Here is a 27499-nt window from a genome sequence, read left to right as displayed (position 1 = left end):
GCCGCTCCCGCCACGACAGCGCGGGGGGCTGGGCCTTGGCGCTCCCCTCCCACCTCCCCAAATTCCCCTCGCGGGGGGCGCTGGGGCCGGGGGGTGCAGGTGGGGTCCAGGTGGGGAGCGCTGGGAGCTGCGGCTCTGCCTGGACACTGCTGAGTCATCAGCGCCGCGCGCTCTCATTGGCTGAGCGCTGCCCGAGGGGCGGGGCTGCACCAAAGAGGGACACCCTGCTCTAGGGGGGATGGCCCGAAAACGGGGGGACCCCCATGGAAGGAAGAACAGCAAAGTATCTTTACAAACAGATGCTGGGAGTCTGCTCGGAGATAGGACCAGGGACGTGTACTTAAGGAAGTGACAGCAGAAGCCATCAGGTTCAGAAAATATTATTGACCACACAGACTGCTGCTCAGCCAAGGTTCTGATAAATTCATTAACTCCCAGACGAATAACAAAGACTTGACAGAGCCATGAATATCATTAGTTGTACAAAAGTGGGGCGCATATTAACATGGGGATGCAGTGGGTTCATTGGGAAGCCTGCACCTCTCAAGTACTTCAGCCAATGGGGAAAGTGAGAGGGAGATGCAGCCACGAAAATTAGGATGAAAAGGAGGCTGCGCCCTCCAACAATTGCAGAGACCTCATGAGAAATGGCCCATGGCCTCTCCATTCCTTCAAGTATAAAATTAATTTTATAAGACTCCTCTAACTTCTTTGTGGACAGAAACCTCTGGTGATGTGAATTCTTACACACCTTGGTGCTTGGCCAGAATTCCTTCCCCTGTCCAGGGCAGGGGCAGCAAGTGGAGCTGAAGGTGCCTCACCCAGTTTGGGGGATCGGCTCCCTTGGGGGCGGCGGCACTGGGCATGGATTGGGTACCCGAGAGTGACCAGGAGACAGACGAGTGACAGATCGGGGAGGGTGTGAAGAGCTGGCAGCCAGAGAGCACTGAAAATCTCATCAGTGAGTACAGTGGGATCTTCGGGGACTAAACATGGCAGAGCACCCATGGAGGGTTGAAAACGAAAGCCAGGAAGGGCTCCTTGCAAAAGGGATGATGATCCAAAATATCTCTGAAGGGTCCCTTGGGAGCATGTTAAAGGAGTTTGCACATTCTCCCAGAGGTAATCAAGGACATGGACACCCAGGGTGGCAATAAGGGAAGTCCAGAAGGGATTTAAGCAACAGGGGATGGATGCTGTTGATGTGCTGGGAAGGGACTGGGTGAAGGGGAGTGTGCAGGAATATGGTTCAGGAAAGAAGAGGCAGGAGCAATCTAAGTGGTAAGAAAAAGGATGATGGAAAAGAGGAGGAAGAGAAAAATAATGAGGAGTAGGATGTTTTTCAGCAGTTCTTATCCTCAGAAGTTGCCAGCTGATGCAGTCCCTTTGTATCTCTGGTTCTCAGGACAGGCAGACAAGGAGGTCAGGATTTCAGGGCGTTTCTCTCTGCTGGGGAGTGGCAGGAGTGGAGCAGCTGGTCAGAAAGGCACAGCAGGTGAATGCAAGAAGGGATGAGCCATGGCAGAGTTTCTAAAGCCCCTGAAGGATGAACCCCAGGGCCCAAGGGGGCCATCACCCCGTAAAAGTCGGTCCAAAGTTTCTCTGATCTGCCTCATGACCATCATCAAAGACTGAGGCCCGGGACCACACCACTCACTGGATCTGAGTTCTTGCCTGGCCGAGGTGTGTTTGGTGCTTGTCATGGTACACTGCTCTCGAGCAGTGCACTGGTTATAGTGCCCTGTTCCTGCACCTGTTTCATGGAGTGACGATCTCCACATACAATAGTCCATAAATCTTCCCACCTTTTAGCCAGAGGCCACTCACTTTGGAAAAGGACTATAAAAAGTGACTTTCCTAAAGAGACTTTGAGATCTCATTCTCCCCGACGGATTGAAGACACTTCTATCATCGGATGACCACGAGGATGCATCCCGCCTGTTGGTAGCTATATCCCATCCTTTCTCTCTCTCTCCTCTTTTACTTCGTTCCTTTGCCTCTCTCTCTCTCCCTCTCTCTCTCTCTTCTATCGCAAAACTGAATTGTTAACATGCAATAAACTGCATTACTGCTTTCTGCTGAATAAAAGCTGAGTCTCTGGCTTTTTTCTTTTTGCACCCTAGGGTCAAACGAATCATCACAACTCCCGCTTAGGTTGAGTGGATCGTGACATTAAATTGGTGTCATGGACAGGATATCTGACAGACAGAAGGGTTGCTGGTTGTGCGTAGTCTGTAATAGGGGAAGAATGTCTTGCTCCAGCTGCACCTAGCAGGCCACCTTGACAGGGATGAGCCAGGGCGGGCATTTCAGATTTCCCGCACACTGCACACGCTGTTGGGAGTTGAGTGTTTTTCGATTACTGTGTCAGTTTAAAGAATTTTTCCCTCTATCATGCCAATGGAGCTGGCCAGGTTACACCCAGGATCTTTGACGACTCTAGACAAACGGGTAGGTGGGAGCTGGGCTTCCGGAGGGGCTACTCGTATTTCTGGAAGGGTTAAGTGTGTTTCTGGCGAGCTCAGAGGAGGACCCCCTGTCTGCAGCCACGTGGCCTAATGTAGGAGAACCAGATGGTCTGCGATCACCTGCCCTGCATCTCCCCCCTGAGGACACAGCTAATCACCCGGACACAAACAGTGAGAGAGGAGCTGCCCTCTTCAGCCTGCTCCCACCTGAGACTGGCGTGGCCGCTGCTGCCCCCTCCTGCCTCCACTCCTGCCCACTTCTCTGCAGCTGTCGGGCTTTGCTCGTCTGGAGCACCGAGACCAAGTGCAGAGAGAGTGCGCCTGCAGCTAAAGAAATTACTGGAACAGAGTTATCTGCTCTGTTTTGTTGGTAATTTTAACAACTGCTGTTGTTTCTGCTTCTATGGTTAGATATATTAGTAAAAGAGCTGTTATTCCTACCCCCTTATCTCTGCCTCAGAGTCCTTGATTCAAACATTTATAATACTTGGGGGGAGTGGAATTAAACTTGTGCCTTTATCAGCGGACACCTGTCCTTCAAACCAGGACACATGCCAAGGTGAAAAGCATCCCTACAACTCGTTTGAGGATTCTGTCTTCAGAAATTAACGAAAGATCTTTTGGTGCAAAAGGCAGAACTGTGCTGTTCTTGTTCTGTATTACTGTATGTATGTGTACTTACCTTTCCTAAACTTGGGGGGAAAACTGCGCAGGCTGTGTCTGCATGTGTACTTACCTTTCCTAAATTTAGGGGGGAAACTGCACATGCTGTGTGTCTATCCTCACTAAAGTAAGGAGGGGAAAATTGCGTAGGCTGTGTCTGCATGTGTACTTACCTTTCCTAAAGTTAGGCAGGAAAACTGCGCATGCTGAGGAGTGCATGTGTAACTCATGTCTTTTCACCCACCCAAGGAAGAGAGGGGCTTGTACACAGCAAAAGCTGTATGTGTAACTAAGTGTTGAGTGGCTTTATTTTCCTTCTAGCAAAATGATTGAAAAAGATAAAGCTGCATTTTTTGCCTTATTAGCTAAATACAACGGCAGACCCTGCAAAGGGAGGAGAGTGGGCGCACAGTAACTGGTTTCATTTAGAAAATGCGATTGATAAGATACGTTCTTTGCAACATGAAACAAAATTCAAACTGGGCAGAAGTAAGACCATTTTCCCTTCAGTTTTGGAGGCCTGTCTTACGGCAGCTTTAGAAACTCGCTTTAAGCGAAGAAATGAAGAAAGAAGAATTATTGACTCTCTACAAAATATAGTGGAAATTTTGCAAAAACAGATGAAGAAAGGAATGACAATCATGCTTTGAGAGATGAGATTCATTATTTAAGAGATGAGAATCATTCTTTAAGAGCTGCCCTAAGACAAGAACACACCAACACCTTAAAACACACTGACTCACCAAAAGAAACAGAGAAGAAGGAAATTAATCTATTATATTCTCAAAAAGAACTAACTCTGATGAAAAATAGTGAAAAACCTTGCTACCCTAGCTTGAGATCTGTGGTTAAAACAGAATAGAATTGTATCAATGATGAGAATTTTGACCCACAAATAACCACTACAAAAATCCTGTACGCTGCTACTGAATTATCAGAACAAGGAGCTAGTGGGTACTGGGGCCATGGAGCTTTCTTAACAACAGAAGTCAAACATAACTTATGGTCCCTGAACCCAGTGCACGGCTTATTGGGCAGCAGGGCTTAACCCCTTGAAAAGGGGAGACCTTGTAACTTTAGTTGGTACCCCTGACCAACTCCTAGAAAACATTCACAACATTGCCTGCTTGCAAATTATACATGAAACAAAATTCATTACTGGCCATAAATCACCTGTGCAATTACCTGTAAATGTAAAACAATACTCTCTTCCGTCTGGTGCAAAAGAAAGGATCAAACCAGTTATACAGGACAAGCGAAACTTCCCTGTATGGTCAATCCAAAAACCCAAACCTGATAATGGTGCTGTTTATATTGATGATATCCTTGTGGGAGGAGATGAAATAGAAGTAGTGGGGGATACCCAACAAAAAACAAACTCCCATTTGAAAGCCCTAACTTGCAAATTGCCTCAGAAAAAATTCAAAAGTCTTCTGAGGAAGAGAAATTTTTGAAGACAGCCAGTACTGGGATCTCCCCCTGTGACGGGATGGCTCATAAATCCTCAGTTAGGACGTGGTATGCCCTGATCGAGCAGTACTGCAACATCTTCTCAGTAACAGAAGGAACTGCAAAAAATCTGGCAATAACAGAAACTGAGAGCTTGGGTAGCAGCTACGATAAACCTGCCTCGGTAATTAAAGTAGTCTCTGCTTTTTCCCCCAAACAATCTTCGTTCACTAATACTTCTGCTGAACAAATTATTGCTGGGGGACAGGGTGGCTTTTGGGTTGGGGTGCTGATGGTTGTTTGGAGTATTTTCCAGCTTGAAGTGCCAAGTGCCTCCTTTGATTGCAACTACACTGACTCATATGCTGTGTTTAAAACAGGTACAGAGTGGCCTCCTTCTTGGCAGCAAAATAATTGAGAAGTTAACAGAATTCCAGTCTGCATTACATGCTGAATAGTTCCATCATTTTAACCTCCTGCGTCTTTGTGGCAGATTCTGTTGTGTTTACCTTTCTCAGAGTAATGCTGCGGGATGTGAAGATTAATTGCTGAATCCCTCATCAAACCTGTATATAGTTACAGCACAGCACCTCACGGTCGTTTTCTATTTTGTGAGATTCAAAATCAAAATTGAACTGCTGTACAATTTTCCCATTAAATCATGTGTGGTAAAAACAATACAAAATATTGAGGGGAACTTGATGTTAATATTGTAACACCTACTACCCAACCACCAGTTATATTGAGCCTGAAAAATTTTTAAAATTGGATCCTATGTAATTAAGACAACAAATATCGTTTAATCTGGCATGGTCTTTTAAACAAGTCAAATTGTCAATGCAAAACAATGTCTCAGTAATTCAGTCAGCTTGTTCACCTTTTCTAGGGGTAGACAATGCAGTTGCAAAAGCGGTATCATTTTAAGAAATTAATTACAAGAGAAGTAACCGGTGTTGTGGGAACAGGATTGGAAATTTTGAATAATATTGATTTAGAAGTATTAATTAATAAATTGGCCAACATTTCTTTGGCTCTCTGCTGTATCCAGGCTCAACTATGGATGCAGTCAGTTGCTGCCTCAATTATGAGAGAAGGCGAGGAAGGCACTTTTCCTACTGAAATTTGGATAATAATTCGGGATAGTGCCATTAATTTAAAAAGAGAATTCCAATCCTGGTGGAACTTGGTAAATTTTACCTACGACCCCAGCACAAACACAACCATAGCCTTTGTACTGATGATATCACACAATCACAGAATAATGAGGTTGGAAGAAATCTCTAAGATCGAGTCCAATCTATGTCCTAACACCTCAACTCACAGTCTAGACTATAGCACCAAGTGCCATATCCAGCCTTTTCTTAAACACATCCAGAGATGGTGATTCCACCACCTCCCTGGGAAGGACATTCCAGTACTTTATTATTCTTTTGGTGAAAAATTTTTTCCTAACATCCACCCTATACCTTCCCTCACATAGCTTGAGACTGTGTCCTCTGGTTCTGTCAGTTGCTGCCCGGTGGAAGAGACTTACCCCCACCTGTCTACAGCCTCCCTTCAGGAAGTTGTCGAGAGCAATAAGGTCACCTCTAAGCCTCCTCTTCTCTCGGCTAAACAACCCCAGCTCCTTCAAATGTTCCTCATAAGGCTTGTGCTCCAAGCCCTTCATGAGCCTTGTTGCCCTCCTCTGGACACGTTCAAGCATCTTAGCATCCTTCCTAAACTGAGGGCCCCAGAACTGGACACAGTACTCAAGATGTGGTCTCACCAATGCTGAGTACAGGGGAAGAATGACCTCCCTGCTCCTGCTGGCCACACAATTCCTAATGCAGGCCAAGATGCCGTTGGCCTTCTTGGCCACCAAGGCACATTGCTGGCTCATATTCAGCCGGCTGTCAACCAGCACCCCCAGGTCCCATTCTGCTTGTACACTATCCAGCCACACTGTCCCCAGCTTGTAATGTTGTAGGGGATTTTTATGGCCAAAATTTAGAACTTGGCACTTAGACTTATTAAACTTCATGCTGTTGGACTCTGCCCATCTATCTAACCAATCTAAGTCTCTCTGCAGAGCCCTTCTTCCTTCCAATACATCAACACTAGCTCCCAGCTTAGTGTCTCTGCAAATTTGCTAATGAAGGACTCGATGCCCTCATCCATATCGTCTATAAAAATATTAAACAGAACTGGCCCCAGCACAGAGCCCTGAGGGACACCACTGGTGACTGGCTGCCAGCTGGATGCAGCACTGTTCACCACCACTCTCTGGGCCCGGCCATCAAGCCAGTTCCTAACCCATTGAAGAGTGCTCCTGTCCAAGCCATGCACTGCCAGCTTCTCCAGGAGTATGCTGTGGGAGACAGTATCAAAGGCCTTGCTGAAGTCTAAATAGACAACATCCACAGCCTTTCCTGCATCCACCAGGCATGTCACCTGAAGGAGACCAGGTGGGTCAGACATGACCTACCCTTCATAAACCCATGCTGACTGGGTCTGATACCCTGGCCATCCTGTAAGTGCTGTGTGATAGCACTCATTATGAACTGCTCCATTATCTTACCTGGTACTGAGGTCAGGCTAACTGGCCTGTAGTTACCAGGATCCTCCTTCCTACCTTTTTTGTAAATGGGTGTCACATTGGCCAGTTTCCAATCATCTGGAACCTCACCAGTGAGCCACAACTCATGATAAATGATGGAGAGAGGCTTTGCAAGCTCATCTGCCAGCTCCTTCATCATCCTGGGATAGATCCCATCTGGTCCCATTGATTTATAAATATCCAAGCATCCCAACAGTTCTATGACTGCCTCTTCTTGGATAACAAGAGGACCATTCTGCTCCCTGGCACCACTTACCAACCCCTGAGGACAGTGGTCTTGAGGACAAGCTGTCTTACCACTAAAGACTGAGGCAAAAAAGGCATTAAGCATTTCCACCTTTTCCTTGTCTTTAGTTACTAGGTTGCCTGCCTCATCCAATATGGAACAGAGGTTGGTTATACCCTTCCTTTTACCATTAATATATTTGTAAAAACTCTTTATTATTTTTAACAGAAGTTGCTAAGTTAAGTTCAAACTGAGCTTTGGCCTCCCTATTTTTTTTTTCTACATGCCCTAGCAGCTCCCTTAAATATTTCCTGAGAAATCAGTCCCTCCTTTAAAAGATGATACATCTTTTTTTTAATTTCTAAGTTCATTCAAAACCTCCTTGCTCATCCAGACTGCATGCTTGCCTTGTCGACACGTCTTTCAGCACACATGGGCAGTCTGTTCCTGTGCCCTCAGGAACTCTGCTTTGAAGCACATCCGTTTCTCCTGGATTCCTTTGTTTCCAAGGGCTGTTTCCCAAGGAACTCTTTGAATAAGTGTCTTAAATAAGCCAAAGTCTGCCCTCCGGAAGTCCAACATAGAGATCTCATTGATACTCCTCCTTATTTCACCAATTATTGAGAATTCTATAATTTCATGATCACTATGCCCCAAGTGTCCTCCAGCCTCCACATCACCCACCACTCCATCTCTATTTGTGAACAACAGGTCTAACATGGTCCCTGCGTGGGTGGGCTCTCCCACTAGTTGTGACAAAAAGTTATCTTCCACACACTCCAAAAATTTTCTAGAATGCCATTTTTCTGCTAAATTAAGTTCCCAGCAGATTTCTGGTAGGTTGAAGTCGCCTACAAGAACAAGGGCTGATGACCCTGAAACATTGTTCAGTTGCTTATAGAATAAGTTGTCCACCTCTTCATCCTGGTTGGGTGGACAATAGCAGACTCCCAGTAGGATGTCAGCCTTGTTGGCCTTCCCCTTAATTCTTACCCATAGGGACTCAACTTCATCATCATTAATTTCAACACCTATGACATCCAAAACCTCCTTACAATAAAGGGCCACCTCTCCACCTCTTCTCCCTTTTCTGTCTCTTCTGCAGAGTTTGTAGCTGTCCAGTGCAGTGCTCCAACTATGCGAGTCATCCCACCATGTTTCTGTGATGGTGACTACATCATAGCTCTGCTGTTGCACCATGGCCTCCAGCTCTTCCTGTTTGTTATCCATGCTGCTTGCATTGGTATACATGCACCTCAGCTGGGCCACTGATTTCTCCCCTAACACAGTCTTACCACCCTTGGGCCTGCTTCCATACAGACCACATGCATCCCCTTCCCCCTTCAGACTGAGTTTAAAGCCCTCTCAGCAAGGTCTGCCAGTTCATGAGCTAAAAACTTCTGCCCTTAACAGAGAAATGTATCCCATCCGGTTCCAGCAGAGCAGGTGCTGTAAAAATTGCCCCATGATCACAGAATCCGAAATTTTGCCGATGACACCAACCCTTGAGCCACTTGTTAATGATATGAGTCCTCTTTCTTTCATCATTTTTCTCTGCCACCAAAGGGACCGAGCAGAACACCACCTGTGCACCTGTCCTATCAACTACTTGACCCAGTGCCCTAAACTCCCTCTTAATCACTTTGACACTCCTCTTTTCAATCTCATTACTGCCAGCCTGGAGTATCAGCAGTGAGTAATAATCAGAGGGCTGAATCAGCCCAGGAAGTCTCTCAGTGATATTTCGTACCCAGGCCCCAGGGAGGCAGCAGACTTCCCTGTAGGATGGGTCCGGTCGACATATGGGCACCTCACCTACTACAATTACCCTTCTTTTCTTCTTGATGTTAGAGGTGGTGATCCTTCCTACAGATGAATCATAATTGGGAGGCTCACTGGGCAGACAATTTTCTTCTAAATCATCTAAATTATCTGGCTGGCTCTCTAGATCCAGGGCCTCATACTCATTCTGAAGTGGCATCTGGCTGGGGGATGGGGAGGGGTTTTTCTTATTACCTCCCCGAGTGGGGACCCATTTCAACTCCCCTTCATTTACTGGGTGCCCTTCTATGCCTGAGAGTGGGAGGAATATGAGTTCTCAGACTCTCGGTCAGAGGCCTCCCTTAAAGATGGAATGGCTGAACTCCACCAGTCTATTTCCCTTTCACTTTCCCTGATACTTCTTAATCTTTCAACTTCCTCCTTAAGCTCAGCCACCAGTGAAAGGAGGTCATTCACCTGTTCACACCGCAGGCAGGCCTCCTCCACTACACCCCCTCACAGCACTGATAAGCTCAAACACTCTGGGCAGGAATGGGTCTGTAAAGATGCATCCTTTTTGGAGGGCTCCGCTTGGTCACATACACTTACACCAAACATAGTTTTCAACCGTGTAAAGACCATTACTAACAGAAACCTCAAATGCAAGCAGCCAGCAAAAAAACACCAAAAAACAACACAGAGGACACCTTACTAGCAAGAAAATTTGCAACCCTGCCTGCTTGCCCTGCCTGCACGAGCTGCTGCTCAAGCTGCGGTGTCCACAGGCCAGCCCGTTTGCCCAGCCCCTGTTTGCCCAGCCCGTTTTCCCGCTCCTATTCACCGTGCTTCAGGTGGCCACACTCCCCAGAGGCCTCTTATAATCAGTCACTCAGCAACGAAGGAAGCTCCACCCCTCATTCCTCAATGACTCACAGAAGCAAACCACTTACCTGCTCAACGATCAGCCCCTGGAAGCAAGCAAAGGAAGTTCCACTCCTCATTCCAGAATGGCTCACAAATGCCAATGTAATGCTTCAGTACATTCAATATTCCCTATCACTGCATTAGGGCTGAATCATGACTGAGCTATTCTCTATCCTTTCAAACATAGAGAATGGGCCCGTCAAATTGGTGAGAAGTAACAAACAATTAATTTGGAAACTTGCACTGTCCAGGAACAACAGGGGTTTATCTGTGAAAGCAATGCAACCAGAGCTCAAGATATTTGCTTAGACACAGAACAGAATGTCTGTAACTTCTGTAATTCCGAACGGGATTCCTGAAACAGTACTGGTGTATATGGGCAATGGGTGTGCATGCTTAAGAACTGCTTGTGATAGTGCTTTCTTAGAAGATTTGTTAGTGACTACTAAAAATCATTTAAATCTTTTTGTCTGTAACTTTCCTAAAATTGCAGTGTACACAAATCGGTCACTGTTGACATCCCTAAGGCTATTGACACAAGCCGAAATGTATGATCTAAAATAAGATAAAACATGGTTTTGTTTTAAAATTTGCTTATTTTACATGTGTTGCATTTTAAAATGAAATTAATTAGATTAGTAATTTGAGAATTGTTTTTTTTTAAACTGCTTATTTTAGCTGGGTTGCATTTTAAAATGAAATTAATTATTTGATCTGTAATTTGAAAATTGCTTGTTTTAAAATTGCTTGTTTTAAAATTGCTTGTTTTAGTTGTGCTGCATTTTGAAATTTACCTGTTTTTAATTGAAAAAATTGATTATCTTATAGCAATCAGAAATTGAAATTGAAAATTCATTAACATTGATTATCTTTTTTGTAATCAGAAATAGAAATTGATTGTTAAACTGATTATTTGTTTTGTTTACTTTTTCCCTTTTCTTTTCCCTTATCTTTTACCTACTTTTCTATTCGGTCCAACTTTCTGTCTCTGTTTTCTGGGTTATGCTATCATCTCGGACGAGTCCTGAAGACTTCACAACACCACCACGAAGGAGTGCATTTGACAATGTTCGTGGGTCACGGGGTGGTGTAAGAGTCGGTCCAAAGTTTCTCTGATCTGCCTCACAACCATCATGAGAGATGGAGACCCAGAACCCCACCACTTGCTCTGGACCTGAGTTCTTGCTGGCCAAGGTGAATGATTTCCAAGGGATGCTGCTCTCGAGCAGTGCACTGGTTACAGTGCCCTGTTCCTGTACCTGTTTCATGGAGTGACGATCTCTGCATACAACAGTCCATAAATATTCCCACCTTTTGGCCAGAGGCCACTCGCTTTGGAAAAGGACTATAAAAAGTGACTTTCCTAAAGAGACATTGAGATCTTTCTCCCTGACGGTTTGAAGACGCTTCTTCATCATCGCACGACCATGAGGATGTATCCCATCTATTGGTAGCTATATCCCCATCCTTTCTCTCTCTCCTCTTTTACTTTATTCCTTTACCTCCCTCTCTCGCTCTCTCTCTCTCTCTTCTATCACAAAACTGAATTGTTAACACTCAATAAACTGCATTGCTGCTTGCTGCCGAATAAAACCTGAGTCTTTTGCTCCTGTCTTTTTGCACCCTGGGGTCAAACGAATCATCACAACTCCCACTTAGGTTGAGCAGATCGTGACACACTCATAGGATGGGTTTGAAATGCAGGAATTTTTCTTCATTCCTAATTGTCATTGTAATTTACTGGGAAGGGATTTGATGGCTAATTTGGGAATGCACATTTATATCATAACATGTGATACAGAGGCTGGTTCTGTTGTATCTTTGTATCAAATGTGTGGCAGACCCTATGCTGAAGTGAACCCAGAAGTGTGGGCAGCTCCAGGAAAATAGGGAAAATTAGATATGGAGCCACTCCAAAGTACTTTGAAGCAACCAGGGCAAGTGGTGCCTAAAAGCAATACCGTGTTCCAAGGGAGGGAGGTAAGGGCTCACAGTATTTTATTGTGTCCCTCCTAAAAGCAGGGCTTTTGGAGACAGGGATCTCTCTCTATAATGCTCCTATACTGCCAGTCAAGAAATCAAATGAAATTGATAGAATGGTGCAGGACCTAAACATAATAAATGAGGTTATTAAACCCAGGCATGCCACAGTCTCAGATCCTTACACCATCTTGAGCTAGGTTCCCTCGTCACACTGCCACCATTCAGTAATTGATGTCAAAGGATGCTTTCTGGGGAAGTCCACTCACACAGGATGGTAAACTGTATTTTGCCTTTGAGTGGGAACAAGAGGTAGAAGGAAAAATGGTAAAGACATGGACAGTCCTTCTGCAGGGATGCACGGAAGCACTAGCCTTATTGGGGCAAGCCTTGCAGAAAATATCACAAGAATTTACCCCCCCGCACCCCCCCCACCTTCCCCAAGGAATTTGGTTAATGAAGGATGTGGATGACTTGCTCCAATCAGGAGGACAAGAAGAAGTGGTAGAAGAAGCCTCTGTGAATGCCTGAATGTTAAGGTTAAAAAGCATCCTTGGGTATTTGAAACAAAAGCACAAATGGTGGAGAAAAAGGCTAAATATTTGGGACATATTTTGACTGAATTTTGTGGTTCCAGAGAAGGAACAGGGAATCTCAGAAGTTACATTACCCAGCAATAAAATTGAGCTGGGAAAATTCTGAGGATGAACAGGGAATTGCAGGATGTGGATTGAGGATTCTCTGTTCCAGCTGGAACACTGTGTGACTGTTTAAACCCAAATAGCTGCAGTGTTGTTGTTTGGGCATGAGAAACAGAAAAACTTTAGAAAATGAAAAACAACAAAATGATTGGTGCCACAGCCATGGCTCTTCCAGACTCAGAAAGGAAATTTGAACTGCATGTGGATGTCAAACAGGTCAACGTCAAAGGAATTCTTGTACTAAAATGTTTAACCCAGTGGCCAGAGTGGCCTCATTGTCTGCAGAATTGTGCAGCCACAGCTTCAATGGGACCTGAGGCCCAAAAACTGAACGCAGGAGGATCTCCTGTTCTTCAAGCCTGGCACCAAGTTATGATAACCAAAAGAATTTCTCCATGGATGAGTAGTGCTCAGTAATTACAGAATGAAACATGTTCAGTGGCACAGGAGGATTTAGAATTGAGGACAGGGGAAGGTTTTAACCCAGCCTCCTGTTTGAACAGCCTGCACAGGGGGCTGGAAACAAACCCATGGCTGCATTCAAGTGACAGATCTCCAGAGAGATTGATGAGACATTCCCTGGCATGAGGGAAATAATGTGTTTATGGATGGGTCTGCAAGGGCAGAAGAAGGGAAAAGAGTTCCAAGATATGCTCTGATTAAGGAAAGGGAATTACACCAAGCACAGGTTACCGCCCACGTGGTCAGCTCAACCGGCGGAGCTGTGTGTGCTTGGAAGAGCCTGGCACTGAAATGCCCTGAGCAGGAAGGCTCAAATATCTTCTGGAGACAGCATCGCAGATAACAGGGTAGCAAAAGCAATTCTGACCTCTTCAGCAATCACTGTATCACTTATTAAGGTATTTCTAAAACAAATAATTCCAAGACAACGGATTGTGGAAGCAATAGACTCAGATGGGAAACTCATTTCACACTAAAGATCCTTCAGGGGCTTATGGCTGCTTTAGGAATACAATGGGACATCCACAAGCCCTGGCACCCCCAGAGCTCAGGTCAGGTAGAAAGAATGAATGGGGAAATAAACAAACACCCTTTGGAAGCTGGTGATTAAAACCAAAATGACACGGATATGGCTATTGCCATTGCCATTGGGAAGAATAAGAGCTAGACCAAGGGCGGACACTCAATTATCTACCTTGGAACTGATCTTCGGAATTCCTTACCCTGGTAATTCTCCACCTACTGGGGGTGGAGATAAGGGATGTATATTTCAAACAGTCTGTGGACAGAATTCTCTCTCTTGTGAAATCTCTCCCACAGGAAGCTGGTCTGGCACAGAGCCTGCCTTGGCACTTTGTTGTTACCAACATCCAACCAGGACATCAGGTCCTGCCTAAGGAGTGCAAAGAAGCACCACTGGTGGCGAAGTGCCATGGGGCATTCCAAGTGTCCCTGAGCACAGAAACAGCCCCAGCACAGCTCAGCACGGGGGGACCCCTCACCCTGGGCTCAGGGGCTTTCAAGCCCTGCAGATTTGCACTTCCCGACTGCAGCACCAGCATGGGAGGCCCCACTGAGCCTGCACTGAAGGCAACGCAGCAGCAGCCAGGGCTCCACAGCGGGGGAAGCCCCTGGGCCTGCCCACACATCCTCTGCTCAAATCCTCTGCCTGGGCACCCTCCTTCAGCATCTCCAGCCACTCGGGTCAATCCTTGCTGCCACTGCTGGAGCTTTGCTGGATTTCTGTGCCTGCACTCCCACAGCTGCTGGGGAAGACAACGGCAGAATTCCACTTCAGCTCTCAATATATCAAATTTAAATTTTTAAAAAATCTTATTTCTGTAATCAGGCTTGTTTTGCCTTTGCATTGGGGAAAGGAATTTTAAAGGGCATGGATGCTGCTGAGAGCGAGGGAAAAAAACAGTGTGAGTTTTCCCAAGCTACTCCAAGGAAAACAGAAGGGAAAGAATTAATAACAAAGTCTAGCACTGTTGTTGGATTCTGCTGGGAACCAGGTGTAAGAGTCAGTCTGAAGTTTCTCTGATCTGCTTCACGACCATCATCAGAGACTAAGACCTGAGATTGCACCGCTTGCCCTGAACAGGAGCTCCGGCCTGGCCGAGGTGGATGCTTGCGGGCCAAGGACTGTTTGTAGCTGTGCTGGTGCTTGTCATGGTACGCTGCAGGGTACTGGTTATCTCACCCTGTCCCTGCACCTGCGTCATGGGGCTATGAACTCCACATACAATAGTCCATAAATCTCCCCACCTTTTGGCCAGAGGCCACTCGCTTTGGAAAAGGACTATAAAAAGTGACTTTCTTAAAGAAGACTTCGAGATCTCTTTCTCCCCAATGGATTGAGGACACGTCTATCATTAGATGACCACCAGGATGCATCCCGTCTGTTGGTAGCTATACCCCATCCTTTCTTTCTCTCACCCTCTCTCTCTCTCTCTCTCTCTCCCCCTTGTAAACAATAAACTGCATTACTGCTTTCTGCTAAACAAATCTGAGTCTCTTGTCTTTTGTCTTTTGCACCCTGGGGTTGAATGAACCATCATGACTCCTGCTCAGGTTGAGCCATCGTGACACCAGGGAAAAAGCAGCCTTGAAGCCTTGCCTTCCTAGCATGCTCAAGGACAAGAAATTATAACTATGATTATACACCTGCAGGGTACATGAGAGCTGTGTGAGTGTCTCGTCACATTTTGCAGAAAGTATGTTTTCAAAGAGGTGTTGCCATCTTGGACCAATGAGTCTTTTCTATTTTGTTTTTCATGTACTACCCTATATAAAGTGTAGTGTTTCTTTAAATAAAGCTCTCTCTCTTTTCCTTTTTGATTGCATGAGGAACTATGTTGCATTATGCTTTTCGCCGCTCACCTATGGCCTAAAATGCAACATAGCACCTGCTGTTGTGCAGAGGAGGAGTGTGTGACAAACGTGATGTTTTGATAAAAGCATTTTTATAAGAGGTGTTGCCTTTCTTGAGCTTAATTCTATTTCTGGTTCTGCAAACCAGTCTATAAAAACATGTGTGCTTCTTCAATAATTTGCTTCTTCTGCTTTCTGGAGGAAGCCTGTGTTGCTGTATTCTTTCGATGCTTCCTGGCCTTACAGCGACATCTGGAGGTCCCATCGAGATTGCAATTGACTGAGATTGCACTTGAGCGAGATTGCACTCGAACAATCACTGATGTGTATAGCAGTGGGATACATCCGTGTGCTTGGAAGACTGCAGGACTGGAACAGATCCTTTGAGGTCGGTCAGAACCGGAGCTACGGCTTGAGCTAGGTTAATCCTGGCCAGAGCGGAGCCGTGAGCAGCCTGAGCAACCCGGAAGACCAGGACAGTAGAGCCTGGGGCCAGAACCACTGCCGTATTCGGCCAGAGTGAGAGCCATCTGGGAAGCCATGGACCCCGCCCCCCGCCCCCCTTGGCTGCAGTGGGACAGGAGGTCCATGGGATACACTGGACTGTTTCCTCCCTCATTGAGAGAGGTACTGTGTTTTCTGTCCTCCTTTGAGAAGAACAATTTTATTGGAACATGGGCATATAGATGGGAGCCTATTGACTCGTTTTGGAGCAGCAAACCCCCTGGCTTAGTTGCTAGAGGACAAAGCTCTCTTTAAAGATGGGAAGCCAACTATTTAAAGAACAGGAAACTGTACTCTCAATATGGAGAAATGTTTTGGCAGGCATGGAAACTCTAGTCTCAGATAAAGACCTGTGCATGTTGTTAACTTGAGCAAAAGATTGCAGCTTCCCAGATGATCCAAAAGTTGCATTCTCTCCGACAGTGTAGGGAACGCTTGGGGAACATCTATGGGACCCTCTTCAGAGAGGGGACATTTCAGTTTCCCCTCTAATAGGTACCTGGGGAATTATTAAAGCAAGTATGACAGGCTGAACCTCACAAGATAGTTAGGCACAGGAGAGAAGTGAATCAGGTCCAGCATCCGAACAGGATGAGGAAGGATCTGCCTTCCAGTCTGTCAGTGGACAAGAAAGGCGCAGAGATCCCTTGCTCTGTGACTTTCCTCAGAAATCTGCCAAGCCCAGAAACCTCCCATGCAATGAACCCTTCACCTAAAGATTGTTCTGCCCGTATACCCTTCCCTAAAAGATTACATTAAACCAATATATCCCTCCCAAGCGGTGATGGGGCAGCCAACTGCGGCAGCAGATAATGGTGCCAACTGCCCCTCCCCATTAGAACTTCAGGGAGTGATCGCTACCCCCCCTCCACAAGGTGCCTAAGTCCGGACTGCCTGTGCAGGGCTGGACACCTACTGACATCACTGTGACAGTTACTCCCACTGCTCCTCCACTGCCACCTACAGGAGCTGCGCATGCACTGTTTTTCCCTATGGATGCAGCTGCCTGAGCTGCGGTGGCGGCTCATGAGGCAGCTGCAGTAGCAGAGCAGGTAGCAGCTGCGATGCTGTGTTGGGTTGATGTGGCCAGAAATATGTATTCTATCATCATTTGTTGAAGCTGGGTGGGGTAGTGATTTCCTTATCTCCGTGGCACATGCTATCTGCTAATGGGCCATCTTTAAGCTAAGGTGAGGCAATCATCTTTATCTTTTCCACAAACCATCCTCCCTCCAGGAAGATATCATCTTCTGCTGTCCCATTAAGTTCCACTGTATGACTGATAAAATTACATCATCCCATTGGGAGATGCTCCAGCCAGGGGGAGGAGCCAAGCATTTCCTACTTAGATAAAATCCTGAGATTTTGAACAGTAAGTTATCCGTCTTTCCACTGGATTCCAGAGGAACACTGGGCCTTTCCACATCATCTCTGGACCTTCAAAGGAAAACTGCACTTTTCTACAGGAGCACTGCTTCAGCTGAACCACATCTGCCACTGCAGGAAGATTGTAGCCACCATTTAATTAGACTGCTACCAACACCCTGACTGACAGGGTGTCACATTGTATTCTGACTCAGTGTTTTGGGGATTGTTCTTTGTAATACTGTATTTCTAGTTTAATTTTCCTAGTAAAGAACTGTTATTCCTAATTCCCATATCTTTGCCTGAGAGCCCCTTAATTTCAAAATTATAATAATTTGGAGGGGGTTTACATTCTCCATTTCAAAGAGAAGCTTCTGGCTTTATTGGAAGATACCTGTCCTTCAAACCAGGACAAGTGTAGACCGCAATGGCAGCCTGTGGCAATGGTGTCTGCACTTGTGGCAGATGTGAGCCCGCCGGGGCAGGGCTGCAGGCGCCACCTGCTGTAGATGACAGGGTGGTGCCAGCCCCTCCCTCATCGCTGCAGTCTGAGCTCAGCCTGTTCACTAGGGTGGGGACACGGGTGCCCTCCTCTGCTCCTGCAGGGGTGGAGCTGCCTTACTTTACTCCCAGCATCACAGCCTGCCCACCCAGGGCATCAGGTTCACTGGGGACAGTGCTGACCCCTCCCACAGCTTCCAGTGCCACATCCTGCCTCGCTGGATAGGGAAGATGTCACTGCTCATGCGCCTGCAGGTGGGCCCTTTCCATCAATGTCTCCAGTAGTCCTGCCATCTTCCATCAGGCAGGTGCCATCTTCCTCGCTCCCACCCTATGCTGACGCCACCGATGGGCCACATCCCCCACTTCAGGAGCGTGCCTTCGCTTCAGAGAGCCGACACCATAACAGTCCACCGGTTTTCCCCCAGAACCATCTCTGGACGCTTCTCCCGTGTTCAGTCACTGTAAGACCTAAAAATCACCCTAGTTTTTGGGAAGCAGTCAGGCTTTGAGCATTGCAACAGGGTGACTAGGATTTGTTAAGAATGCATGGGCATGCCCAGGGGTGGTGTCACTCATAGGAAGGGAGTGGAGGAGAGTGTTTAGGTGGATGCTGGTGATCTCAATCTGATCTCTGGGGGGGAATTGCCGCAAAATTGTAGTGATGGCATCCAAATAAAAGGGGAGCTCAAGCCTTTCTCGTGTTTAAAGCAGTCCCTAGTACAGGACAACATGATAGACACAATGTCATAGCCTGGTGTGTAGTCCAGGATTTACAGGACAATGTTGCATGATATGGGCTTGGCTTTACACATGTTATGCGAATTATTAGAGTATTGAAAACAGATTTGCTGGCACCATATGATATCAAGCATATAGGCCAAGTGCAGTTTCAGCCTGTTCAATTTTTTTAAGGTAATTGGAGAGAGATGGCTGAAAAGGCAGCTGCAGAGAATAGGCAGTGCCCTCAGACAGATCCCAGGTTTGCAGTGGGAAGTGATGCTCTAATGGCCCGGCACTGCTTTTCTAATCCTGATATTCAGGCTACCTGGGACCCTCTGGTCCTTGAACAGTGCCAAAAAATACGATTTGCAGCAATGCTAAAGACGATAGAGGCAGCCAAGATATGTAAAAATAGTTCAGGGTCCCAGAGAACCATTGTTACAGTTTGTTGAGAAGGTGGCAGCAGCCTTGGAAAAACAGGTTGAGGATGATAATCTAAGGCAACTATTAGGCAAACACCTGGCCAGACACAATGCAAATGTCGATTGTGAAAAGATTATACAGGCTTTGCCAGGAGATTCATCATTAACTGACATGATTCAGGCATGTGCTAATGTAGGTATCATAGACCATGAGGTCTCTACTCTAGCAGCTGCCATGTGGCATCATACAATTTCAGGGATGGACAAGAGAAACAGGAGGAAAAAAAAAGGCAAGGATAAGCAGAAACCACAGCAGCAAAAGGCTGATGAGCCTACTTTTCTATGTTCCAAGTGCAGAAAACCAGGTCACTTTGCAAATCAATGTAAATCAAAAACACATGCTAATGATTAATGCTTGAGGGGCCAGGGAAACGGACAGATGAGCACCAAGGGGTAGAGTGCAGATACAAGCAGTACCTCAGAACCCAGCACTGACACAGGTTTCCTCAGCCAATCTTCAACCAGCACCCATGGATCAGCCGGGGTGGAGGTACACACCACAACAACAGTCACCCTAGATTCTAACAGTGTACATAAGATTCCTCTGGATGCCTTTGGACCCTTAGGCCAAGGACTGAGTGCACAACTTGTGAGATCATCTAGTGCTGCTCTCCATGGAATCTTTGTTCACCCAGGTGTCATAGATGCTGACTTTACAAGTCAAATCTCTGCTTTAGTTTCTACGCCTTGTCCCCCTGTCACTATCCCAGCAGGAACTCATATTACTCAGCTGTGCCTTTTCATTCATGTGTTTTCAGGGCTGATTAGCAAGATCGTAAAGGCGGTGGTTTTGGATCTATGGGACCGCCACAAGTCTTTTGGACTACGGACATCTCTGATTAGTGCCCACAGATATTGTGCACTCTGACGTTACCCGGTGCCAGTCCACCTCAGAGGTTTGATATATCTATCTATCCGGGGCAGATGTAATGGTAATCTCCCTTCCTGTCTGGCCTCCCACGTGGCCAACGGCCCTGCTTGGCCACGCTATTGAAGGGTTGGAAGGTGCAACACAGACCTTTGTAAGTCAAAGACCTGTGTTGATCAAAAATTTTGAAGGGCAGATGGCCACAGTCCGACTCTACATTACCACAGCCCCAATCAACTTCTAGGGGCAGGATGTTTTGACAGCCTGGGGGGATGTGAATTGAAGCACATTTTTGTAAAATGAAGGGTGAAAATTATCCTATGATGCCTTTACAGTGGCTGAACAATACCCCTATCTGGCAAAATCAGTGGCCCTAGCAAAAACTAAATTGATCATCCTTCATCAATTGGTTCAGGAACAGTTACAGCAGGGACACCTTCTAATAGTCCCTGTACCCCCATTTTTGTTATAAAGAAAAAAAATCAGGGAAATGGAGATTGTTACAATATCTAAGAACGATTAATGCAGTGATGGAGAGCATGGGGACATTGCAGCCTGGTATGTCCTCAGCCACCATGCTCTCTGCTGGATGGGACATTCTGGTCATTGATTTGAAGGATTGCTTTTTCACAATTCCCTTGTGTCCTGATGACAGACCAAAATTTGCTTTTACAGTGCCTGCAGTTAACAATTCTGAGCCAGGACAGATATATCAATGGAAAGTTTTGCCACAAGGCTGTTGTAATAGCCCAACTATCTGTCAATGGTATGTGGCTCAGGCCTTGCCCGGAGTCCACGAGCAGTTTCCTGTTGCGTACTGTTATCATTACATGGATGACATGGTGTAAATTGTTTTGCTTTGATCGCCTGACCTTGGGAGGATATCTCCAAGACTTGTTAATTGTTTTGCTTTGCTTACTTGCTTGCTTTGATAGACCTTGAGAAGTGAGGCCAGGCTGTGTTCTGTTTTGCTTGCATAAAAAAAAAACAAAACCGCCGGATCACCTTATAAGGAAAAGGGTCAGCGGCTGAGAAAGACTACTCACCTTCATCCCTCGACCACCAAAAGGCAGAAGAAGACCCCCTAGCAACTAGAGGAGCATGCGCAAAACTACTGGGGGAGGAGCACGTAACCCGAAAACTGAACAGCTTAAAAGGAACAAACTAAGGGGGGTGGGGTGCGGCAGGTAGTGGAGCAGAGACTCCTCTGTCGCCCAGTGCTGATTTTGCTTTTGCCTTCTGTAACCAATAAATCTTTTAAATTGTTATTCGATCTTTTATGGCCCATTGCGCTCATTTATAACAATTTTGGCCTCGTGACTCGGATCGAGATTTTGGAGGGGCTCTCTGCCTGCGGGAAGGCACGCCCCACCATTTTGGTGGCCCAAGGGACGGGGGTCCTACCCCAACCTCGACCGACCAACCTAAAATTAAGAAAGCAAAAGCAAAGGTAGGAGGGCCCAATTGACCCCTTAAATTTTGTGCACAAAGTCCGGACGAAGACGCAGGACACGTAAGTATAAGGGATCCGTTCGGGCGGGGTCGGGATCCCGGAGTACAACGTGTGGTGTGTGTGTGAGAGGGGGACTGGCAGCCAGATTCCCCAAGCGAGTGCGGCCCCTTAGTAGTGTGGTTCCCATCGACCCGCGAGGGCGTGGGCCATGAAACAGGGGAAGCGAAAGTGATTTTTGGTGTGAGTGAAGGTACTCCGGAGGAAATGGGGCAGGGGAAGAGTAAACCTCCTGCAAACGTTAAACTCCCACCCATACCTAGAGATAGTCCCTTGGGATTTTTACTGGAAAATTGGGACCATTTCCCTAGAACGGAAGGAAAGGATAAGGCTAAAATGATATATTACTGTGTAGAAGTCTGGGGTGGGAAGGAGATTTCAAGAAACATGTTTTGACCAATATTTGGGTCAACAGAGGATTGGATAAAACAGAGATTAAATATTTGGGTAAATACAAAAAAACCTGTTTGTTTGGAGGAAAGTGAGTATGCAAAAATCTGGATAGCCCGTCCTGAGGTTTTTATCTTTAAATTGACCGAAAAAGGGAATAACAAAAATAAGAAAAAGGGAGGTAGGAAAGAAGAAATCTTGATGGTACCCCCTCCACACGTGCCCCCACCGCAGGCCCCTGCCCCCACCCAGAGGAGGATTCGGATTCAGATCATTTGAGCTACTCAGGACCAGTCACTAGAGGGAGATCTAGGAAACAACAAGAAAATTTATTCCCATTGAGAGAAATGCCTATGGGGGGTCCTCAGGCAGGAATAGGATTTATATCTGTGCCCCTCAGTTCAGGGGATGTTAGGGAATTTAAGAAGGAAATGGGACATTTATTAGAAGACCCGCTGGGAGTTGCAGAAAGAGTGGACCAATTTTTGGGTCCTAATATGTACACTTGGGAGGAGTTACAGTCCATTTTGAACATCCTGTTTACGGCCGAAGAGAAAAATATGATTAGGAGGGAGGGCATGCGTATCTGGGACACCCAACACGCTCAGGGTCCTGCAGCTAACACCAAATGGCCCCTTCAAAATCCTCAGTGGGATCATCAGAATCCTGCACATCGAACACCCATGCAGGACCTGAGGACAATCATAGTTCAGGGAATTAGGGAATCAGTCCTGAGAGGCCAGAACATCAATAAAGCATTTAATGACAGACAAAAGAAGGATGAAACCCCCACAGAGTGGTTAGAGAGGTTGAGAAAGAATTTCCAGCTTTATTCAGGAATGGATCCAGATGGTCAAATGGGACAGGCAGTGTTGAAGGTACATTTTGTGTCTAAATCTTGGGAAGATATAAGGAAGAAGATACAAAAGCTGGAAGATTGGCAGGATAGAGGCTTAGATGAGCTATTGAGAGAGGCCCAAAAGGTGTATGTCCGAAGGGAAGAGGAAAGTCAGAAACGGCAAGTTAGAATGATGGTTGCTGCGGTACAAGAAAGTAGGGAACAGGGTCAGAGGGAGACAGAGGCGGCCAGTAAGAGAGCTTAAGGAGTCTAGGGATTCAAGGGAGAGACAGGACATTAAGGTGTATTTTTATTGTGGGAAAAAAGGACATTTCAAGAAAGAGTGTAGGGTCAGGATTCAGGATGAAAAGGAGTTCAAGACAGATTAGAGGGGTCAGGGGCTCTATCTCTTGGGGACATAGAAACATCATAAGGAGCCCTTGATAAAACTAAAGGTGGGTCCCCATGGCCAGGAAATAGTTTTTCTGGTTGACACAGGAGCTGAAAGATCAACTATTCAGTTTTTGCCAAAAGGATGTAGTCTATCTAAAGAGACTGCCACGGTAGTAGAAGCAAAGGGAGAACCCTTTGAGGTGGGGGTTATTAAAAGGGTGACCGTTAAATCAGAATCAAGAATTGGGTTGGGAGACTTTTTGTTAGTATCAGAATCTGAATATAATGTACTGGGGAGAGATATGATTATAGAACTAGGAATTAGGATAGAAGTAGTAGAGAAGGAACTGCAAATTAAACTCTGTCCTCTCAGAGTGGAGGACGAAGAAAAGATAAACCCTGAAGTATGGTATAATCCAGGAAACGTGGGGCAGCTAAAAATAGCCCCATTTTCGGTGATTATTAGAAATCCGGAAGTCCCGGTAAAAATAAAGCAATATCCCATATCCCCTGAGGGTCGACGAGGATTAAAACCTGAGGTAGATAGATTGTTGAGCAAGGGGCTGCTAGAACCATGCATGTCACCCTTCAACACACCGATACTCCCTGTGCGCAAATCAGATGGCACTTATCGGTTAGTACACGACTTAAGGGAAATTAATAAACGCACAGTGGCTCGGTTCCTCGTGGTGGCAAATCCATATACACTCTTAAGTAAATTGGGGCCTAATAACTTATGGTATAGTGTCATAGATTTAAAGGATGCCTTTTGGGCTTGCCCTCTCGACAAGGCAAGCCGGGATTACTTTGCATTTGAATGGGAGGACCCCTATACAGGAAGGAGGCAACAGCTGAGGTGGACAGTGTTACCCCAGGGGTTTGCAGAATCTCCAAATTTGTTTGGACAGGCATTGGAACAAATTTTGCAGGATTACCAAACAGGACCGAGAGTAACCCTGATACAATATGTAGATGATCTGCTTCTAGCAGGGGAACATGAGGAGAATGTAAGAAAAGAAAGTATAAGGCTGTTGAACTTTCTGGGACTTAAGGGGTTGAAAGTTTCTAAGACTAAACTCCAGTTTGTAGAGGAGGAGGTAAAATATTTGGGGCACTATTTAAAGAAGGGAGAGAAAAGAATAGACCCTGAAAGGATCCAAGCAATTATGTCACTACCTATTCCAAAAAACAAGAGACAAGTTCATCAAATTTTAGGACTTACTGGGTACTGCAGGCAGTGGATTGAAAATTATAGCAGTAAAGCTAGATTTCTTTACCATAAATTAACACAGGAAGGGCTAATGAAATGGAGTCAAGAAGACACAGAGAAACTTCAGGAATTAAAGGAAAGTTTGGTCCATGCCCCGGTCTTAAGCCTCCCGGATGTGAGGAGAACATTTTTCTTATTTGTAAACATAGAAGAGGGTATTGCATTTGGGGTACTTACCCAGGATTGGGCAGGGAAAAAGAAGCCCGTTGCATATTTATCAAAAATTTTAGATCCTGTGAGTAGGGGCTGGCCAACCTGTTTACAAATAGTGGCCGGATGTGCCCTATTGGTGGAAGAAGCTAGAAAAATTAATTTAATGGTAATCTCAAAGTAATGTCTCCTCACAACATCCGGAGCGTATTACAGCAAAAAGCAGAAAAACGGATTTCAGATGCTAGGCTTCTAAAGTATGAAGGAATTCTGGTAGAGGCACCCAATTTGACGTTAGAAACCACTGCACTACAGAACCCAGCCGCATTTTTATACGGGGAACCAGAGCATGAGTGTTTGACCCATGACTGTATAGTTACAATAGAGGAGCAGACGAAGATTAGACCGGATTTAGAAGAAGAGGAATTAGAAAGTGGTGAAAGACTTTTCGTGGATGGATCCTCCAGGGTAATAGAAGGGAAAAGAAAATCAGGGTATGCAATAGTGCAGGGTCCGAACTTACAGGTGGTAGAGTCGGGTGCATTAGATAGATCATGGTCTGCCCAGGCATGTGAATTATATGCAATATTAAGGGCCTTGAAACTTCTTGAGGGGAAGGAGGGGACAATATATACTGATTCTAGATATGGATTTGGAGTAGTCCATACATTTGGAAAGCTATGGGAAGAAAGGGGCCTTATCAACTCACAGGGGAAGGATTTGATACACCAGAAACTTATAGTTGAGATATTAAAAGCTCTGAGAGGGCCGACAAGGTTAGCAGTGGTTCATTTAAAGGGACACCAACGAGGAATAGATTTAAAAAGCAGGGGGAACAACGCTGCAGATCAGGAGGCAAAATGGGCAGCCCTAAAGGAAATGGTCCTAAAAGAAAAAGGGGGGCAAAGGGGAAAAGATGGAGTCAAGGACGGTGAAAACACTGATACAATTTTTACGAATGAGGAGAAAGAGAGACTTAGAAGAATGGGTGTTACAGAGGAAGCAGGAAAGTGGATATTAGCAGACGGCCGGGAAATGCTACCAAAGGCGATAGCTCAGAGGGTATTGTATAAGTTACATCAGAAAACTCATTGGGGAGCCCAGGGGCTGGTGGATCACTTTGCTGCTAGGTACATGAGCATCGGGCTCCACGATATAGCTAAACATATCACAAAGGGATGTCCTACCTGTTTGCGGGTAAATCGAAGTAACCTCAGAAAATTACCCTATGGGGGAAGGCCTCTAGCAAAACAACCCTTTGCAAATATTCAAGTGGATTTTACCGAATTGCCAAAGGTGGGGAGGATTAAATATCTTTTAGTGGTAGTAGATCATCTTACTCATTATGTGGAAGCCTTCCCGACATCAAAGGAAACCACACGAACAGTAGTAGAAGCCCTGCTGGAGGAGATAGTCCCCAGGTATGGTGTACCAGAAACAATTGACTCTGATAAGGGGCCGCACTTTACATCAAAGGTAACTCAGGAGCTGGCAGCAGCATTAGGAATAAAATGGGAACAACATACTCCTTGGTACCCTCAAAGTTCAGGCCGGGTAGAAAGGATGAATGGAGAAATAAAAAAACAACTTACTAAATTGGTACTAGAAACAAAATTATCATGGGTAAAATGCATTCCCCTAGCCTTGCTGAACATTCGGACTCAGCCCCGGGCGGATTTGGGAATTTCCCCATTCGAGATGTTATATGGCATGCCCTATAGTTTAGAAAAGGCACAGACAAACCCAAACGTTAGTGAACGATACATTAACGAGTATTTAATAGCTTTAATGAAATTCAAAAAACAGCTATGGGAAAAGGGAATGTTGGTTCAGAGACCACCATTAGATCTTGTATTACACCAGGTTCAGCCCGGGGACTGGGTACTGGTCCGAAGTTGGAAGGAAAATCCGATAACACCCAAGTGGGAAGGACCTTACCAGGTGTTGCTTACAACAGACACAGCGGTACGCACAGCAGAAAAAGGGTGGACTCACGCAAGCCGAATCAAGGGACCAGTAAATCCGTCTAAATTTGCCAACGACCCTGGGTGGGAAGTAAAAGGCACACCTGGGAGCCTGAAACTGACACTCAAGAAGCGAGTAAGCTCTAATTAAAAGACAAATTACATTATTCTCACCCCACCACAGGTATGAGACTTTTTCCATGTGGGAGATAGACTGTGGGATCCAAGATACTATTCCTTCCTAGTAGAGCTCCGAGCAACAGCAGCACCAGTGGGGGAGGGGGGAAGATCTGCTGAATAGAGCAGTAAGAATAAGATGTAATGTTGAAAATTGCTGGGGGAATTGAAACCCTTTTGTATGCTTTATTTGTTTAGTTTGTAAGGAGGAGTGGTGGACCCATTGCAGCAACAGTTACCCTCCAAGGGGAGTGTGTAAAAATTGTTATTCGGACCAAAGGCTACTCACCTCTCAGGTCCTGGCTACCAAAGTGGCTGCCAGAGAACTTTTAAGAGGGTCTGAAGAGTGGTGGAAAATTTTTGCAAAAGGGATAAACCTCCAATTCTATTGTTATCAATCTAACGAACCTGCCCCATTTGTGGCCAGGATAGTAGCCACCCTGTGCAGACGGTGGGTACCTGAACTTAGTTGCTATACCCCTCCGATTAAGAACCGCAAGTGGTATAAATACATAAAACTTATCAAAAAGCAAGGGTCAAACACCCCTCCTGAAGAATACTCCTGCTGCTGAGAAGATGGAACTCCCCATAGCTCAATGCAACCGAGTTGATGGGCAAGGCAGAGGACGGGAAAACTGTGGAGGAGGTCACCCAAACAACAACAAGAAGCAAGAGAAGCAAGAAATCCGAGACCGTCAGAAACACGGGGAAAAGAAAAACTTAAACTGTAGTTGGGAAAGAAAATCTCGGCAGGGCTG

The 27499-nt window shown here is 45.8% G+C and overlaps 1 protein-coding gene and 2 long non-coding RNA genes across 3 annotated transcripts in view; 2 read left to right on the top strand and 1 right to left on the bottom strand.

Annotated features, from left to right (window-relative positions):
• Positions 1-27499, top strand: part of LOC130265847 (zinc finger protein 208-like) — a 282407-nt gene that overhangs the window by 212874 nt on the left and 42034 nt on the right. The window lies entirely within an intron of this gene.
• Positions 1-27499, bottom strand: part of LOC130265865 (uncharacterized) — a 57456-nt gene that overhangs the window by 1518 nt on the left and 28439 nt on the right. The gene's annotated exons all lie outside the window — the stretch shown is intronic.
• On the top strand, positions 21134-26588 carry LOC130265867 (uncharacterized). The gene is made up of 3 exons (XR_008842689.1): positions 21134-21428; positions 21504-21562; positions 26464-26588. It is a non-coding gene; the product is annotated as an uncharacterized LOC130265867 (long non-coding RNA).

Source organism: Oenanthe melanoleuca, linkage group LGE22, assembly GCF_029582105.1.
Source record: "Oenanthe melanoleuca isolate GR-GAL-2019-014 linkage group LGE22, OMel1.0, whole genome shotgun sequence".
NCBI lineage: Eukaryota > Metazoa > Chordata > Aves > Passeriformes > Muscicapidae > Oenanthe > Oenanthe melanoleuca.
Note: the sequence above shows the minus strand (reverse complement) of the source record. Positions and strands in the feature narration are given on the sequence as shown.